Source organism: Petromyzon marinus, chromosome 71 (assembly GCF_048934315.1).
Source record: "Petromyzon marinus isolate PM22_M1 ecotype Great Lakes invasive population chromosome 71, UKy_Petmar_22M1.pri1.0, whole genome shotgun sequence".
Lineage (NCBI taxonomy): Eukaryota > Metazoa > Chordata > Hyperoartia > Petromyzontiformes > Petromyzontidae > Petromyzon > Petromyzon marinus.
Window position 1 is genome coordinate 844,361 of NC_133737.1, and position 17,142 is coordinate 861,502.

Consider the following 17,142-nt stretch of genomic DNA (forward strand, 5'->3'; position numbering starts at 1 on the left):
CAAACCACCGGCAAATCCATCTACTTAATGACGCGAGAAAATTCACACGAAATATCGCTTTCAATTAATAAGCTTTTAATGAAGAAATACAATTATCTAATTCAAAATAATACAATTCAAAGTTGTTTCATTTTAAAACTTCAAAACGGAGCATCGGGAGCTTGCGTGGAGGCGTCGTTCGTGTGCAATTTTTTTCGTGACTTTCCTGGCCCCAGGCCGTAAATGGTTGTGAGAGGCACCGCAGGCGATCTGGCTTGCTTCAAGCCCTTGGTTGTGAACATCCAGACGTTAATCAGCAAGGGCCATTTCTTGTCCTAATTCGAGAAAATCTACATCAACATGTAATACAAAATTATAATTTGTGTTGTAGAGAATGTATCTCCTCTACGTGTAACTTTTGAGTGGTATGCCTTGTAACTGATGAATGATCCGAGTGTGCTCCCTATTTCAAAGACAATGAGTTGCTCCAGAGGGAGAAGCTTCCTGAAACATAAAATACCCTTTGACCTGTATCACAAGAACAATGAGTCTCACCTGAGTTATCTGTACAGGTTACTTCCAAAACACACACTTTGTCTTAACATCACTTATTCAATGTTTGACCCTTATACACAAAATGTTACATGTACGTACACAATCAAACAAGTATTCATTCTAAATTATTGACAGGCATCTGAACAAAATTGAATTACAGGTGCACCCCAAGCCTGTTCCCACCCCCCCCCCCCCGCTTCTGTGTATATGCAAGATGTGCTGTTTTGAGCTGCCGCAAGATGAGCTGCCACTCTCCTTTTGCTCCCCCCCCCCAACCTTATTTCCTATTTAAGCTTCTGTTCACCTCTCTCTCTTTGCCTCTCCGTCTTTCCTACTGACCATGTACCTCGTATTTTCACTCTGTCTATGCTGGTTTGTGCAATCCAGAAGTTGAACACGAAATTTAACACTTCTGAAATTCGTGGTCCGCCAGGAAGTGTCTGTGTTGTTGGCCTGACTGGTTGTGCTTCACATGTTTTTTAGGTTTGTTAAATTCTCGTCTCTCATCTTTTTTACCTCCATGATTTGTTCTTGCCATGATTTGTCCTTGACACCTGGTGAAGATCGCTTGTGTTGTGATCTAAACGTCGTGATTGTTTTGTATTTAATATAATTTTATTGTATTTCTACATACGTGACTTTACCGAAAAAACCAATGAGTAAGGTTACATCGCATTAACAAGAAGCTATTTAAAAAAAATATGCACCGTCTGCTTAACAGTGTATGTACAACATACTATTGCGCCAAAACGAGTTGGCCATTGCATGCTGGCGTCTGGGTCAAAATGTATCAAATTCTAAACATTACCTATAAACTACACAACCAAGATGCCACATCAACCATCACCCCCTACTGACAGGCTCTTGTCCACATGCAGGCCAGTGCAGGGCCACCACCTTGTGCCACACAGGGGCATCTGCTATTTGGGGATGCTCTTCGAGTGTTTGAGACAAGATACGATACAAAACTCCGAATTGCCAGAGGCGATTAAGCAACCACCATATAATTGGAATAATTAGAACCTTGTGAATGCTTGGGAGCTTATTGACTCTCGCTCATGGTTAGAGATCTACCCAACCCACAGGTCCACAAAGACTGGCCGCTCTTACCCTGCAGGTTGAACCTAGGAATTGAGTGTTCAACTTTATTGTTGTCATTAAAGGCCTGTGACAAAGGTGCATCTATTGGAGCGACATCGTCTCAAGCTTACACATCTAACGTGTCTCCAATTGACTTCGTATTGTCTCGGAGGAAGTCCACCCACACCTCCACTTCCACAAACTGCTGAGAATTGCCTCGCTCTGCCTCAGTCAGAATTCTCCTCCTGCTTCACGTTTCCTCCATTAATGTGTCGGTCCGACTTTGGAGTTGAATCATCTTCACATTTTACCTTCACTTCTTCGCTCTTCACCATCACTTGTTCATATTTCACCTCTATACCTTTAAAAGTGTCCAAGCTTGGATTTTCTTCCGGTTCTTGTTTCATGAGGGATGGGCTCATTGCGCCACTTTGACTTCCACAAGCTGATTTCAGACTCCACTCCTTGTGGGTCTTCTGATGCTTGTGAGTTCTCTGGTGTCTTTGAAGATGTGGTGACTGTGCAAACGCCTTCCCACACACACTGCACTTGAAGGGTTTCTCTCCCATGTGTGTTCTCTGGTGTACATGAAGATTTGATGAATGTGCAAACGCCTTCCCACACACACTGCACTTGAAGGGTTTCTCTCCTGTGTGTGTTCTCTGGTGTTTTACAAGAGCAGATGAATCTGAAAACGCCTTCCCACACACACTGCACTTGAAGGGTTTCTCTCCTGTGTGTGTTCTCTGGTGTTTTACAAGAGCAGATGAATCTGAAAACGCCTTCCCACACACACTGCACTTGAAGGGTTTCTCTCCTGTGTGAGTTCTCTGGTGTGTTACAAGAGTAGATGACTGTGTGAACGCCTTCCCACACACACTGCACTTGAAGGGTTTATTTCCCATGTGTGTTCTCTGGTGTTTTACAAGAGTAGATGAATTTGAAAACGCCTTCCCACACACACTGCACTTGAAGGGTTTATCTCCTGTGTGTGTTCTCTGGTGTGTTACAAGAGTAGATGAATGTGCAAACGCCTTCCCACACACACTGCACTTGAAGGGTTTCTCTCCTGTGTGAGTTCTCTAGTGTGTTACAAGAGTAGATGAACGTGCAAACGCCTTCCCACACACACTGCACTTGAAGGGTTTCTCTCCCATGTGTCTTCTCTCGTGTGGTACAAGAGCAGATGAATCTGCAAACGCCTTCCCACACACACTGCACTTGAAGGGTTTCTCTCCTGTGTGTGTTCTCTGGTGTGGTACAAGATCAGATGAATCTGCAAACGCCTTCCCACACACACTGCACTTGAAGGGTTTCTCTCCTGTGTGTGTTCTCTGGTGTTTTACAAGAGCAGATGAATCTGAAAACGCCTTCCCACACACACTGCACTTGAAGGGTTTCTCTCCCGTGTGAGTTCTCTGGTGTACTTGAAGATGTGATGAATGTGCAAACGCCTTCCCACACACACTGCACTTAAAGGGTTTCTCACCCGTGTGTGTTCTCTGGTGTGCTACAAGAGGAGATGAATGTGCAAACGCCTTCCCACACACACTGCACTTGAAGGGTTTCTCTCCCGTGTGTGTTTTCTGGTGTATTTGAAGATGTGGTGAATGTGAAAACGCCTTCCCACACACACTGCACTTGAAGGGTTTCTCTCCCGTGTGTGTTCTCTGGTGTGCTACAAGAGCAGATGACTGTGAAAATGCCTTCCCGCACACACTGCACTTGAAGGGTTTCTCTCCTGTGTGAGTTATCTGGTGCCGTGTCAAATGTTCAGTACTATCCGTGCTGTTTGCACGCCAGTTGCATTGATGCCTGTTTGCACCGAGCTGCGCTGAGTGACTCTGCTCCATCAGACAAATTCTGCAGAGGAAGCGACAGCTGCAGAGAGAAAAAAAAGAATATCCACACCATCTACACGTCAGTATTGAGGCACAGAGGAATGCATACACACAGTAACACATGACTTACACATCTATACTTATTCATATATTCATGATATAGTGAAAAAGTGTCCCAAATTCATCACACGGGCTGTTATGGCACACAACGAGAGGGTGAATGTCATAAACATGCCTAGAAGCCCTCGTATCTTCAAAATGAATGTTAACCCAAAACTCCGAGCACACAATTTCGGCTATCTGGCTTCAAAAGGAATATTTATGAAAGCTAAATTCAGCTGACATAGCAAAGGGTGTTGAAAATAATACTGTTTGTGTTATGCAGAAATGCATAAATTAATGTTCAATCGCAACTTAGAGGTGTGAAGCCAGGCACAGATGTCCTTGAATGCTGGGATGAACAGTTCTGACTTCAACTACACATGTGCTGTGATAACTTCCTGACTCCATTCTTACAAAAAGTTCCAGAGGAAATAAACTGTTTTGATATAACCTCCGTGCTCAATAGAGTTAATAGACTTTACTGCAAAATACAAACTTGACCCTGTCACACACTCAGAGGTGGAGCCAGGATTTTCAGGAAGATGGGGCAACCCCTTCAGCAATGAAAAATGATAGGAGTTGTTAGTAAGTAAGGAGTTGTTAGTAAGTAAGTTGTTAGTATGTAAGGAGTTGTTAGTAAGCAAGGAGTTGTTAGTAAGGAGTTGTTAGTAAGGAGTTGTAAGGAGTTGTTAGTTAGTAAGGACTTGTCCCTTGCTTTTTATTTGACGCGTATGATAGGCATCGCGCTCGCTGAAGATGTTTGCCATCAGGGAAGTCGTGTACTGTATACGCAACTGCGCACAATTCTGTGAGTCGCTTGTAACAGCTTTGCCGTGACTTATTGCCAATTTTGAACTCGGACTGTTGTCCTCTCATAGAGTCCCTGGCACGTAATAATATGCCACACGGTGGCAGTGGGGGTCGCAAAATGCTGATTTATCTATATTTATAAAAGGGAAATGTGTGGATATGTGTCTGTTCGAAAGTGTTTAGCATACTTCCCAACATGCTACACACTTGAAATTTGGCATGTGGGTAGGTTCCGTACTGTACACAATGAACAAAGTATAAAAATATAAGGAGGGAGGAAAGACGGACAGGGAGGCAGAGAGAGAGAGAGGGGGAGGTGCGGAGGGATGAACAGAAGCTTAAATAGGAAATACGGTTGGAGGGGGGGAGGGGCCAGAGCGAGAGCGGCAGCTCAAACACGCACATCTTACACATACAAAACGGCAGCTCAAAAAAGGACCACCTCTTGTAAATACAAAATGGCAGCTCAAAAAAGGACCACCTCTTGTAAATACAAAACGGCAGCTCAAAAAAGGGCACATCTTACACATAATTACAACGGTAACTTCCCCGTAGAAGTGTGATAATAAAGTATTAAAGCTTTCGTGACTGCATAAAATTACTCATTGGTTTTTTCGGTAAAGTCACGTATGTAGAAATACAATAAAATTATATTTAAAAAAAACAATCACGACGTTTCGATCACAACGCAAGCGATCTTCATCAGGTGTCAAGAACAAATCACGGAGGTAAATACAACAAAAAGATGAGAGACGAGAATTCAACAAACCTGAAAAAACATTATGTGAAGCACATCCAGTCAGGCCAACAACACAGTTAGACACTTCCCAGCAGACCACGAATTTCAGGAGAGTGTTAAATTTCGTATTCAACCTTTGGATTGCACATACCAGCATAGATAGAATGAAAAATACGAGGTTCTACATACGTGACTTTACCAAAAAAAACAATGAGTAATTTTATGCAGTCACGAAAGCTTTAATACTTTATTATCACACTTCTACGGGGAAGTTACCGTTGTAATTACGTGTAAGATGTGCCCTTTTTTGAGCTGACATTTTGTATTTACAAGAGGTGGTCATTTTTTGAGCTGCCATTTTGTATCTACAAGAGGTGGTCCTTTTTTGAGCTGCCGTTTTGTATGTGTAAGATGTGCGTGTTTGAGCTGCCGCACTCGCTCTGGCCCCTCCCCCCCTCCAACCGTATTTCCTATTTAAGCTTCTGTTCATCCCTCCGCCCCCCCCCTCTCTCTCTGCCTCCCTGCCCGTCTTTCCTCCCCCCTTACCTCTTGGTGGACATGTATATGTATTTCTACTGACCTTGTACCTCGTATTTTTTATTCTATCTATGCTGGTATTTGCAATCCAAAGGTTGAACACGAAATTTAACACTCTTCTAAAATTCGTGGAATGCCAGGAAGTGTCTGTGTTGTTGGCCTGACTGGATGTGCTTCACATGTTTTTTCAGGTTTGTTGAATTCTCGTCTCTCATCTTTTTGTTGTATTTACCTCCGTGATTTGTTCTTGACACCTGATGAAGATCGCTTGCATTGTGATCGAAGCGTCGTGATTGTTTTTTGTTTAAATATAATTTTATTGTATTTCTACATACGTGACTTTACCGAAAAAACCAATGAGTAATTTTATGCAGTCATGAAAGCTTTAATACTTTATTATAAAAATATATTTTTGTATTTTGTATGACCATGAAGTTTGTTATGTCAACCCGCAACACACCTGAGTTAAGCGCTCTGCAATGCTTAGAGCTGTTCACAGCGTGCCGGGAGATTTTAAGTGGTGCGTCGCTTCTGGCCGATGAAGCCATTGGTTTCTCGGAGTTTCAATACATATCCGTGCGAAGAACGGGTAGAACGGCTATCTTAAATATGAAGCAGAAAATTACATCTGTTTGTTTGTGTGAAGCAGCAAAACCTCTCCAACGCTGAGCTTTGGCGTCATGAAATTTTCACAGCTTATGCTGTTTGAAATTTCTAAGTGAACGCGACTATTTTCAGCTCCCCACGTCATTCATTCCAGAGTGGCGAAAATCGACCTTGCGTAGAAGTGGATTAAGGTTAAATTTCCTTGAGTGAAAACAACCGATTTAGGTAACTTGATTTGTTTTGGCTTTTTACCTTCTTGCAAGCATCAACATTTAAGGGTTTTTCAGTGAAATATAAGGTAATATGAAATATATCCAAGACAAGAATCCAAGTTCCGGGCAAAGCCGGGTAGTGAAGCTAGTTACTAATAAACCCCAATGATCCAATCGAAATTAGGGATTTCGATCGGACTGTTGGGGGGGCACGTGTCACCCCACCCCGACTGGCTCCACCACTGTCACGGACTGGCATGCTACACAGGTGATGGTGTGTCCAGACCCACGCCTGGCCACGTTCACCTTCTCAGAATTAATGCTTCCTCACTCCACCAAGCAAATTCATTGAGGATCAATCAACACAGCCGAAGTTGTGTGTCTCTATCTCTCTTCCCGTGGTTGCGTGGATTTCCTTCCCGATACCCGGGGTTCCCCTCCACATGTAGAGTGTGAACACCACCACGCGTCTAGGGTGAACACCGCCACGCGTCTAGAGTGAACACCGCCACACGTCTAGAGTGAACACCGCCACGCGTCTAGAGTGAACACCGCCATGCTGTTGACGAGCCTCACCTTGTGATGTCAGCAGGTCGCTTCTAAAAACAAAAGCAGCACAGCAGCTCAAGCGGGCTTGGCCTGGTAAAAAAAGAATGAAATAAAAACTTCGTGAATATTTAAAAGTAAAACAAAGTGACAAAGTGGCGAGCCGAGTGAAGACAAATTAAACTTAAGCGATAGAATTGAAGCAAACGTGATCAGGCGAGGGCAGGAGGCAAGACCCCGGGTGGCTAGGCCCCGCGCTGTAAAGTTCCAACCTGGACATCGCTTCCATGCTCGCTGCTACTCAATTGACATCCCTACGAGAGAGACAGCGAGGCTCTACCTCGGTAAACAACAACCACCACCACAACCACCACCACAACAACCACCACCACCACCACTACAACCACCACCAACACAACCACCACCAACACAACAACCACCACCACATCAACCACCACCACAACAACCACCACTACAACAACCACCACCACAACAACAACCACCACAACAACCACCACAGCAACCACAACCACTAGCACAACAACCACTACCACAACCACTACCACAACAACCACTACCACAACAACCACTACCACAACAACCACAAATACACCACAACCCACAACCACACCAACAACTCACCACCACAACCACCACCACAACAATCACCACCACACTGTCCACCACAACAACCACCACCACAGCCCACCACCACAACCACACAACAACCACCACCACCACCACCACACCACATCACCAGAACTACCACCACAACAACCACCACCACAACCACCACCACCACCACCACCACCACACCACCACCACAACCACAACACCAAACCACCACAACACCACAATCACCACCACAATACCACCACAACAACCACCACCACAACAACCACCACCACAACCACCAACACAACAACAAACACCACAGCAACCACAACAACCATCACCACAACCACCACAACCACCACACATACAGCAAACACCACCACAACCATCACCACAACAACAACCACCACAACCATCACCACAACAACAACCACCACAACCACCACAACACCCACCCACCACCACCACAACCACCACCACAACAACCACCACCACAACAACCACAACAACCACAAACACCACCACAACCACCACTACAACAACCACCACAGCCACCACCACCACCACAACAACCACCACAACAACCACCACAACAACCACCACAACCACCACAACCACCACCACAACAACCACCACAACAACCACCACCACAACCACCACAACAACCACCCCCACAACCACCACAACAACCACTACCACAACAACCACTACCACAACAACCACTACCACAACAACCACCACCACAACCACAATCACCAGAACTACCACCACAACAACCACTACCACAACAATCACCACCACAACTATCACCACAACAACCACCACCACAGTCACCACCACAACCACAACCCCCACAATCACAACCACCACAACAACCACCACAACAACCACCACATCCACCACCACAACCACAATCACCAGACCTACCACCAAAACAACCACCACCACAACACCACCAAACACCACCACCACCAAACCACAACAACCACCACAAAAACCACCACAACCACCACCATAACCACAATAACCACCACAACCACCACCACAACAACAAACACCACAACAACCACAACAACCATCACCACAACCACCACCACCATCACCACAACCACCACCACTAAAGCAAACACCACCACAACCATCACAACAACAACCACCACAACCATCACCACAACAACCACCACCACAACACCCACCACCACAACAACCACCACCACAACAACCACCACCACAACCACAAGAACCACCACCACAACAACCACCAAACCACCACCACCACAACCACCACTACAACAACCACCACAGCCACCACCACCACAACAACCACCACAACCACCACAACAACCACCACCACAACAACCACCACAACCATCACCACAACCACCAACACAACAACCACCACAACCACCAACACAACAACCACCACAACAACCACCACAACCACCACCACAACCACCACAACCACCACCACAACCACCACAAAACCCACCACCACAACAACCACCACCACAACCACCACCACAACAACCACCACCACAACAACCACCACAACAACCACAACAACCACCACAACCACAAACACCACCACAACCACCACTACAACAACCACCACAGCCACCACCACCACAACAACCACCACAACCACCACAACCACCACCACAACAACCACCACAACAACCACCACCACAACCACCACCACCACAACAACCACCCCCACAACCACCACAACAACCACTACCACAACAACCACTACCACAACAACCACTACCACAACAACCACCACACCACCACCACAACCACAATCACCAGAACTACCACCACAACAACCACTACCACAACAATCACCACCACAACTATCACCACAACAACCACCACCACAGTCACCACCACAACCACAACCCCCACAATCACAACCACCACAACAACCACCACAACAACCACCACATCCACCACCACAACCACAATCACCAGACCTACCACCAAAACAACCACCACCACAACCACCACCAAAACCACCACCACCAAAACCACAACAACCACCACAAAAACCACCACAACCACCACCATAACCACCACAATAACCACAACAACCACCACCACAACAACCACCACCACAACCACCACCACAACAACAAACACCACAACAACCATCACCACAACCACCACCACTAAAGCAAACACCACCACAACCACCACAACAACCACCACCACAACCATCACCACAACAACCACCACCACAACACCCACCACCACAACAACCACCACCACAACAACCACCACCACAACCACCACCACAACAACCACCACCACAACCACCACCAAAACCACCACTACAACAACCACCACAGCCACCACCACCACAACAACCACCACAACCACCACAACAACCACCACCACAACAACCACCACAACCATCACCACAACCACCAACACAACAACCACCACAACCACCAACACAACAACCACCACAACAACCACCACAACCACCACCACCACCACCACAACCACCAACACAACAACCACCAACACAACAACCACCACAACAACCACCACAACAACCACCACAACAACAAGTAAAACAAAGTGACAAAGTGGCGAGCCGAGTGAAGACAAATTAAACTTAAGCGAGAGAATTGAAGCAAACGCGATCAGGCGAGGGCAGGAGGCAAGGCCCCGCGTGGCTAGGCCCCGTCCTGTAAATTTCCAACCTGGACATCGCTTCCATGCTCGCTGCTACTCAATTGACATCCCTACGAGAGAGAGAGCGAGGCTCTACCTCGGTAAACAACAACCACCACCACAACAACCACCACAACCACAACCGCGATGAGAATGTCTCACCTCGGATTTCAGTGCACGGCGGAGCAACAGCTTCCTGTTACTTCGTGACGTCACGCAGCAGCAGGAGTTGACATGACGTCACTTGCGGGGTACAAAACACTCCCCTCCCACAATGAGCGGCTCTGTGGGCGTGGGTGCCAAACTCGTCGCAATAAACTCGCGACGGCTTTCATGAATATATTATGTTAATGAGCCGCCAGTCACCGGGAGTAGCTTTGCCCAAACAAGGATTCTAGTTGAATAGGTAAGGGCAGTGACCCAGGCAGCGGTGACGTCACGCTATAAAACATAGCGTTGTGTCATTCACAACGCGCAGGTCATTGCATATTTGTGTCACGGTCAAAATTGGGGTAATTCCAAACATTATCCAGAAACTACACAACGGAGATGACGCTTCAATGATCGCCCCCTACCGACAGACTCATGTCCACGTGCAGGCCGGTGCAGGGCCACCTTGTGCCACACAGGGGCAGCTGCCACTTGGGGGGGGGGGGGGGTCCTTCGCTTGTTTGAGATGAGATTCGATACGAAACACCGAGTTGCTGAGGCAATTAGGCAAGCGATTTATGAGTGCAAATATGATGTTGGTAACGTAGTGAATGCTTGGGAGCTTCATTGTCTCTCGCTCCTGCTGACAGATGTACCCAGCCCACACCTCCACAGATACCAGCCGCTCCTCCTGTGCAGGTTCAGCTACGTACAGTGCAAAAGAAGTTCCAGAAACACACAGAGACTCACACAGAGACCAACAGATTAGCATGGTTGGCTACGTATGGTGCGAAATAAGTTCAACGTACACACAGAGACTCGGAGCAAGTTTGAGTCGCGTGCAGTCGTGGGCCATGAAAGTTGAATTGGCGCATGTTGCTACTGACAGTAGTTGAATACGGTTGGAAAGATGCTGATAGAGACACACACAGAGACTGACAAGAGAAAGGTGGACAGACACAGACAAGAGGAAGACAGAAAGAAAGATACAGAGATGACAGAGACACAGTCAGCGAGAGAGAGACACAGAGGGGAACAGAGACACAGATGGACAGAGAGATGTTGAATCGAACAAACTTAACTCGCTCCATTGAAAGAGATTCCTCAATCTTTGCCCATCCCCGGAAGTCGTTCCAGTTTCTATTTATTTCATTGTATGTGGTGTGTACGTGTAAGCAATGTGGGATATCAATGTAGATAGATATGAACAAGATCAGCAGACAAGACGTCTTTCATACTCTTTGGTTCTTTGAGTGAAGTCACGCAGGTAGAAAAAGTACAATAAATCACGACGTTTTATCGCAACACGAGCGGTCGTCCTCAGGCGAAAACATCCAGACATTGTCGCAGCAGAAGTCACGTGAGCTACGGCACGTGGCAAAGATAAGGTGACCCCCCCCCCCCCGTGGCTCACCCCGCTCAGCTGAGCATCGTTTTAATGCGGTGGGCTCATGCGAAATTTATTTCTCTAAAAAGAAGGTACTTTGAAAACGCACTGGCTATTCTCTTTTATATAAGTGTTGTGTCCTTAACTAACCACATGGAGACGTCTGGTTGAGGCAACGCGTTTATTATAACAACTCTTTCGAACTCGGCTCTACACACTACTGTACCATGAAGGGGTACGGCCCCTTCCACTTGATAGCCTACGCGAGTGACAGCCTCCCTTCTATCGCAGCCTGCACACTCCGGGCTCTGCTACCCACGGGTCCCTTAGCCCGGCGTTAAGGGTCCCAGCCAGGGTACGGGAGATCACCTCTGGTCCGCTACAACCCGGCTCTGGCTAGAGCTCGGGGAGGGTCCCAGGGTGTCCGAGCCACCTCGGTCCGCTACAACCCGGCTCTAACAAGAGCCTCGGTTGAGGGTCCCCGGGTGCTGGTCCAGTCTTCAGGTCTTCGGATGTCTTCAGGCTTGAGTTGGTGAACACTGCACGGCCCGTCCAGAGGGCTGGGCTTTTAACCCCAGGTCGGGGTCTCCACTCCCCTCTTGACCCCCCCCCCTCCCAGAACCTTCTGGAAGGTCTTATCTTAATGGGCCTTAGGGACGGGTGGGGGTCAGGGGTGCTAGTCTCCAGTCACGGGGGGGGGGGGGGGGGGGTGCAGGGGTTTACTTTGGTCGACCCCAATGCACCTCGCTCTCTCGCTCTCTCGGCTGCCCCCTGTTGACCCATGAATGTGGTGGCAGGTCAGCTTACAGCGCTTTGTTATGGCGCTTACGCACAACTTCGTGACTAACGCTGCACGTTCCGTCGTTTTCATGCAGGGGGCGCTGCAAACCTACGCGCCCCCTGCATGAACGACGGAGGTGCAGGGACAGACGTTCGATCGCGTTGGAATCGATCTGCAGATGGTGGTCTTCTCGCACGGCCAGCTCTGTGTCGCCTCATCTCGATCCCGCGATCCCAACCAGGTGAAAGTCCGCATCGAACCGAATCCCCCGGCAAGGCCATCTACTTAACGACGAGAGAAAATTCACACCAAATATCGTTTTCAATGAATAAGCTTTTAATGAAGAAATACAATTATCTAATTCAAAACAATCAAATTAAAACCGTTTCATTTTAAAACTTCAAAACTGAGCATCGGGAGCTTGCGTGGAGGCGTCGTTCGTGTGCAATTTTTTTCGTGACTTTCCTGGCCCTAGGCCGTAAATGGTTGAGGGGCACCGCAGGCGGTCAGGCTTGCTTCAACCCTTGGTTGTGAGCATCCAGACGCTAATCAGCAAGGGCCATTTCTAGTCCTAGTTCACCAACATATAAGACGTCATGCAAAATTCTAATGAGTGTTGTTGTGGACAATGCATCTACTAGATGTGCTCTGCCTTGTAACCGAATACAAATCTGTACCAAAAATGCATTTCAAATGTAGTCTCTCAAATTACTTCCTTGGTATGACGCAGATCAGCAGACACGACATCTTTCATTTATCGATCTCTCCACAAAACAAAGGAATGTTTTACACAAACAATAACTAGCACAGCCTTATGGGAGTGCATTATTGATTCAGTGCAAGCCACCTGTGGACCCTTATTGGTGTACAGCGTCTCAAGAGCAGCCGGGCTGCTTCAACCGATAGTTATGGACATCCAGACGTTAATAAGCAAGGACCATTTCTCGACCTTATTCGACAAAATCTACGTCAACACGTAAAACAAAATTATAATTAGTGCTGTAGAGAATGTTTCTCCTCTACGTGTAACTTTTGAGTCGTATGCCTTGTAGCTGATGAATGATCCGAGTGTGCTCCCTATTTCAAAGACAATGAGTTGCTCCAGAGGGAGATGCTTCCTGAAAACACAAAAAAAACCCTTTGCCCTGTATCACAAGAACAATGAGTCTCACCTGAGTTACCTGTGTAGTGGGTTCGAATTAGGTGCACACACGACTCCTTGGGAGGCAACGCTGATTTATTAGAACGGTAAGTAATATAACACTGCACATAAGGTGGTGACCACCAACCTACTCTAGCTAACACATACTTATCAAATACTCTAGCGTGACCCAGAGAGGTGGGCTACTGCCAGGTCCGCTGACTGGAGGCTTGACTCTTCTTCGCGTCTTCACGATGCATCTTCGTTCTTGATACGGGCAGCCTCAAACCTTGTGAGGAGGCTGCTTATATGGGCCTCGGCGTGCCCGGGCCCCACCCCGGCCACGCCTCCCTTCGAAAACCCTCTCGAAGCCCCCCTGCTGTCCACGTGCCCTCTGAGGTGCCCCCTAGGCCCCCAGCCCCCACTGGGGTCCAGTCACGTGTCCAGCCGGGGTCACAGAGAGTGCCACGGCCTCACACCACCCTCGTGGCCTCCCGGAGCCCAGAACCGGCCCTGACGTCATTCCCGCCTCCAGCCGGGATGACGTCATGCGTGTGTGTAGACCCGCGTGGTCATGACGCTCCCCCGCATAGTGACGTCACGCTTGTGCGTGTGTACACAGTAGTGATTCTACAATCACTACATCACCCTCCCCCATGTAAAAAAAAACAGCCGTCTCGGCTGTGACAATACAGAAAAAAAACAGTGTGCCTCCAACAACAACAAACAACCGGCGACCGACAATAATCACCCCGAGAAACATATGTACACACACCGAGAGGAGGGGAAGGGAAGAATGTATGGAATGAGGGGAACCAACAACAACATGTACACCAAAAGAACTGGTCAACCCACTTATCCCTTAGCACATCCCATCCGTGTGAATTTGTACGCATGCACCGACATATGAATGTGGCTGCTTGACAACGGTGTAGGCAATCAACAAGGTGTGAGAGTCATGGACAGCGGCCAGTCTTCAAACGAATTCGCGTGGCCGAGCCTCCAGGGGAGGCGAGCACGCTCTCCCTGGAGGTCCTGGGGGAACTTGAAAAAGGCCCAAAAAGGGCACGGCCCCTCCCCAGGAGTTGGGCAACAGGATGAGCAGGAGTGACGTACGGGCGCTCCACTCTTCCCTTCAAGTCCACATCCGGTCAGCACAACCGGCGACTCCAAGGGCGGCAGGTGCAGGAATCCTGTGACAAGGAGAAACCACCTCCTGAGGCACAGCACCACAAGCCCACGCCTCAGCTCGTCGGACACGACAGCCACCCGGCCCAGGGAAGTGGAGATGATCGTATTCCGCCCGGCGGAAGAAATAAAAACAAAAATACATAGATTCCGACGCGTTGGATGCACAACCAACACCGGTAAATCAAACCAAAACCACACAACCACCCCATAGATGGCAGGGTCTCACACCGCCCTGTTACCGTTCCACCACACAGGTGGCAATAGGGCGAAGACCGAAAGTCTAACACCCACCTACAAACACCACTTAACATTCCGGACGTCTCCCTACGTCCCAGGTCAAGAAGTCGCACTTCAGGGTCGACCCATGTACTGGCTCAAGGAAGTCACTCTTCCAAGGTCGAGCCAGTATGCTGCAACCAAAGGTACAACCGTTGGATGTTGTACAACATCCCGGGTCAAGGAAGTCATGCTTCCAGGTTGACCCATGTACTGGGCAAAGAAGTCGCACTTCAGCGTTGCCTCAGTATCTACATTTTTTGTAAAAAAAATGTTAAATCGACCTGACAAAAAAAAATGCCTGCTCTTGCCCAGAAATGGTTCACACAAATACCCATGCACGTACAAAATGGCGGCCGCATCCCCTGCGGTTTCCCGCGCTCACACAAAATGGCGGCCCCACGCGCGTTTTCCGCGCTCGCACAACTCAGAAGCCCTCCCTTGAAGGCCAACCCAGACATCTCATGCCACTCGGTAGCACCCCCCGCCTTTCCGACGCGCACGTGTCGGCCGTATCGGGGGAATTATAACCCAGTCTCTCTCAAAGACTCGCATCGCAGCATGTAGCTGTTCCGACCGAGCTGAGAAGACACAAGAACACCTCTCTCCAGGACTCGCATTGCAGCAATCAGCTGTCCCAACCGGGTTGAGAGGACACACCAACCCCTCTCTCCAAGCCTCGCATTGCAGCATTTAGCTGTACCAACCGAGCTGAGCGAGCAACTCACCACAAGCTCCCTGAGCCTCTGGCTCACTGTCTCAGACGTGCCTCAGAGTGTCTCGATCTCCGGGCCGCCAGGTCAAGCCATCAGCCACAGCATGACGGGACCACACTCTTGTCAACACGCAACAATGACAGGGGGGCATTCTGGTCAGGATCTTTGGCCCAGATTAGCCACAGCCAGCAGCACAATCCAAATCACTGGCACCATGTCACCATCACAATTTAACGATCCGCAACAAGGATCACAACAATGTACGTCACAACCCGTATCAGTGCAGAGAGACAGTCTATGCAGTACACACAGTCCACACATCGCGATCTCGAGAAAAATCCCATACAATCAACACTTCGTTAACAAATGTGGCACAAGCTATATATTAACAATCACGAACAAAGCTCCATACAAAGCATACATTGTTAACACTCACAAGCAAAGTTTCGCAGTCACACATTGACAACATTCACGAGCGAAGCGCCATACTGTATACGCAAAAACAATCACGACTCCGCAACGGCAATCAAACAAAGTGTCAACAAATCATTAACCCGGCAATTCACTGGATCTTAACGGAGCCCGAGACCCCCCACATAGCCGAATTAATAATTAACTGGCTCCTTAAGATAACAATCCCGACGCCGTACTTAACACTGTTACAAAGCAGACACACGCACGGGCGCCGCGTCAATCTACCACGCACCCAACCCAACTAACACGCTTCGCAACCCAGCGAGTAAAAAAAACACCTAATCGCAACCCGACGCACGCAAGATGGGTGAAGTGTGTGTTTTAGGGCCGGGTGCATTGTGTCACGACTCGCCTGAGAGGCCGTGAGGAACGGAGGCTGCACTGTGGAACTTGAAGACTCTTGGATGGTGAGCACAGGATGCCACCAAGACGGCCCAAGATCTCCCTCCACAGGCGTTGAGAATGGCGGGAACGGCGTTTTGGCGGGAACCGCGTCCCGACCGCCCGCCAAGATGGCGGCCGCGCGTGCACCATGCGCGCGCGAATTTCCCGCCCAGGCACCCGCAGCAGCGGCGTCCTCTCTCCTCCAGCTCCGTCGCTCTCTCTCTCGATGGCGGCGAAGCAGCGGCGTGATGTGCGTGCTGCTGCCCCGCCTGCAGTGCCATCTCCCTCCTTCACCGAGGCTGCAGAACCCCGGGGCTGCCCCGAAGATGATCGTCTCGCCT

At 48.6% G+C, this 17,142-nt stretch overlaps 1 protein-coding gene and 1 pseudogene across 1 annotated transcript in view; both read right to left on the reverse strand.

Annotated features, from left to right (window-relative positions):
* Positions 1-17,142, reverse strand: part of LOC142906878 (uncharacterized) — a 57,529-nt gene that overhangs the window by 13,002 nt on the left and 27,385 nt on the right. The gene's annotated exons all lie outside the window — the stretch shown is intronic.
* On the reverse strand, positions 59-10,522 carry LOC142906831 (uncharacterized; annotated as a pseudogene).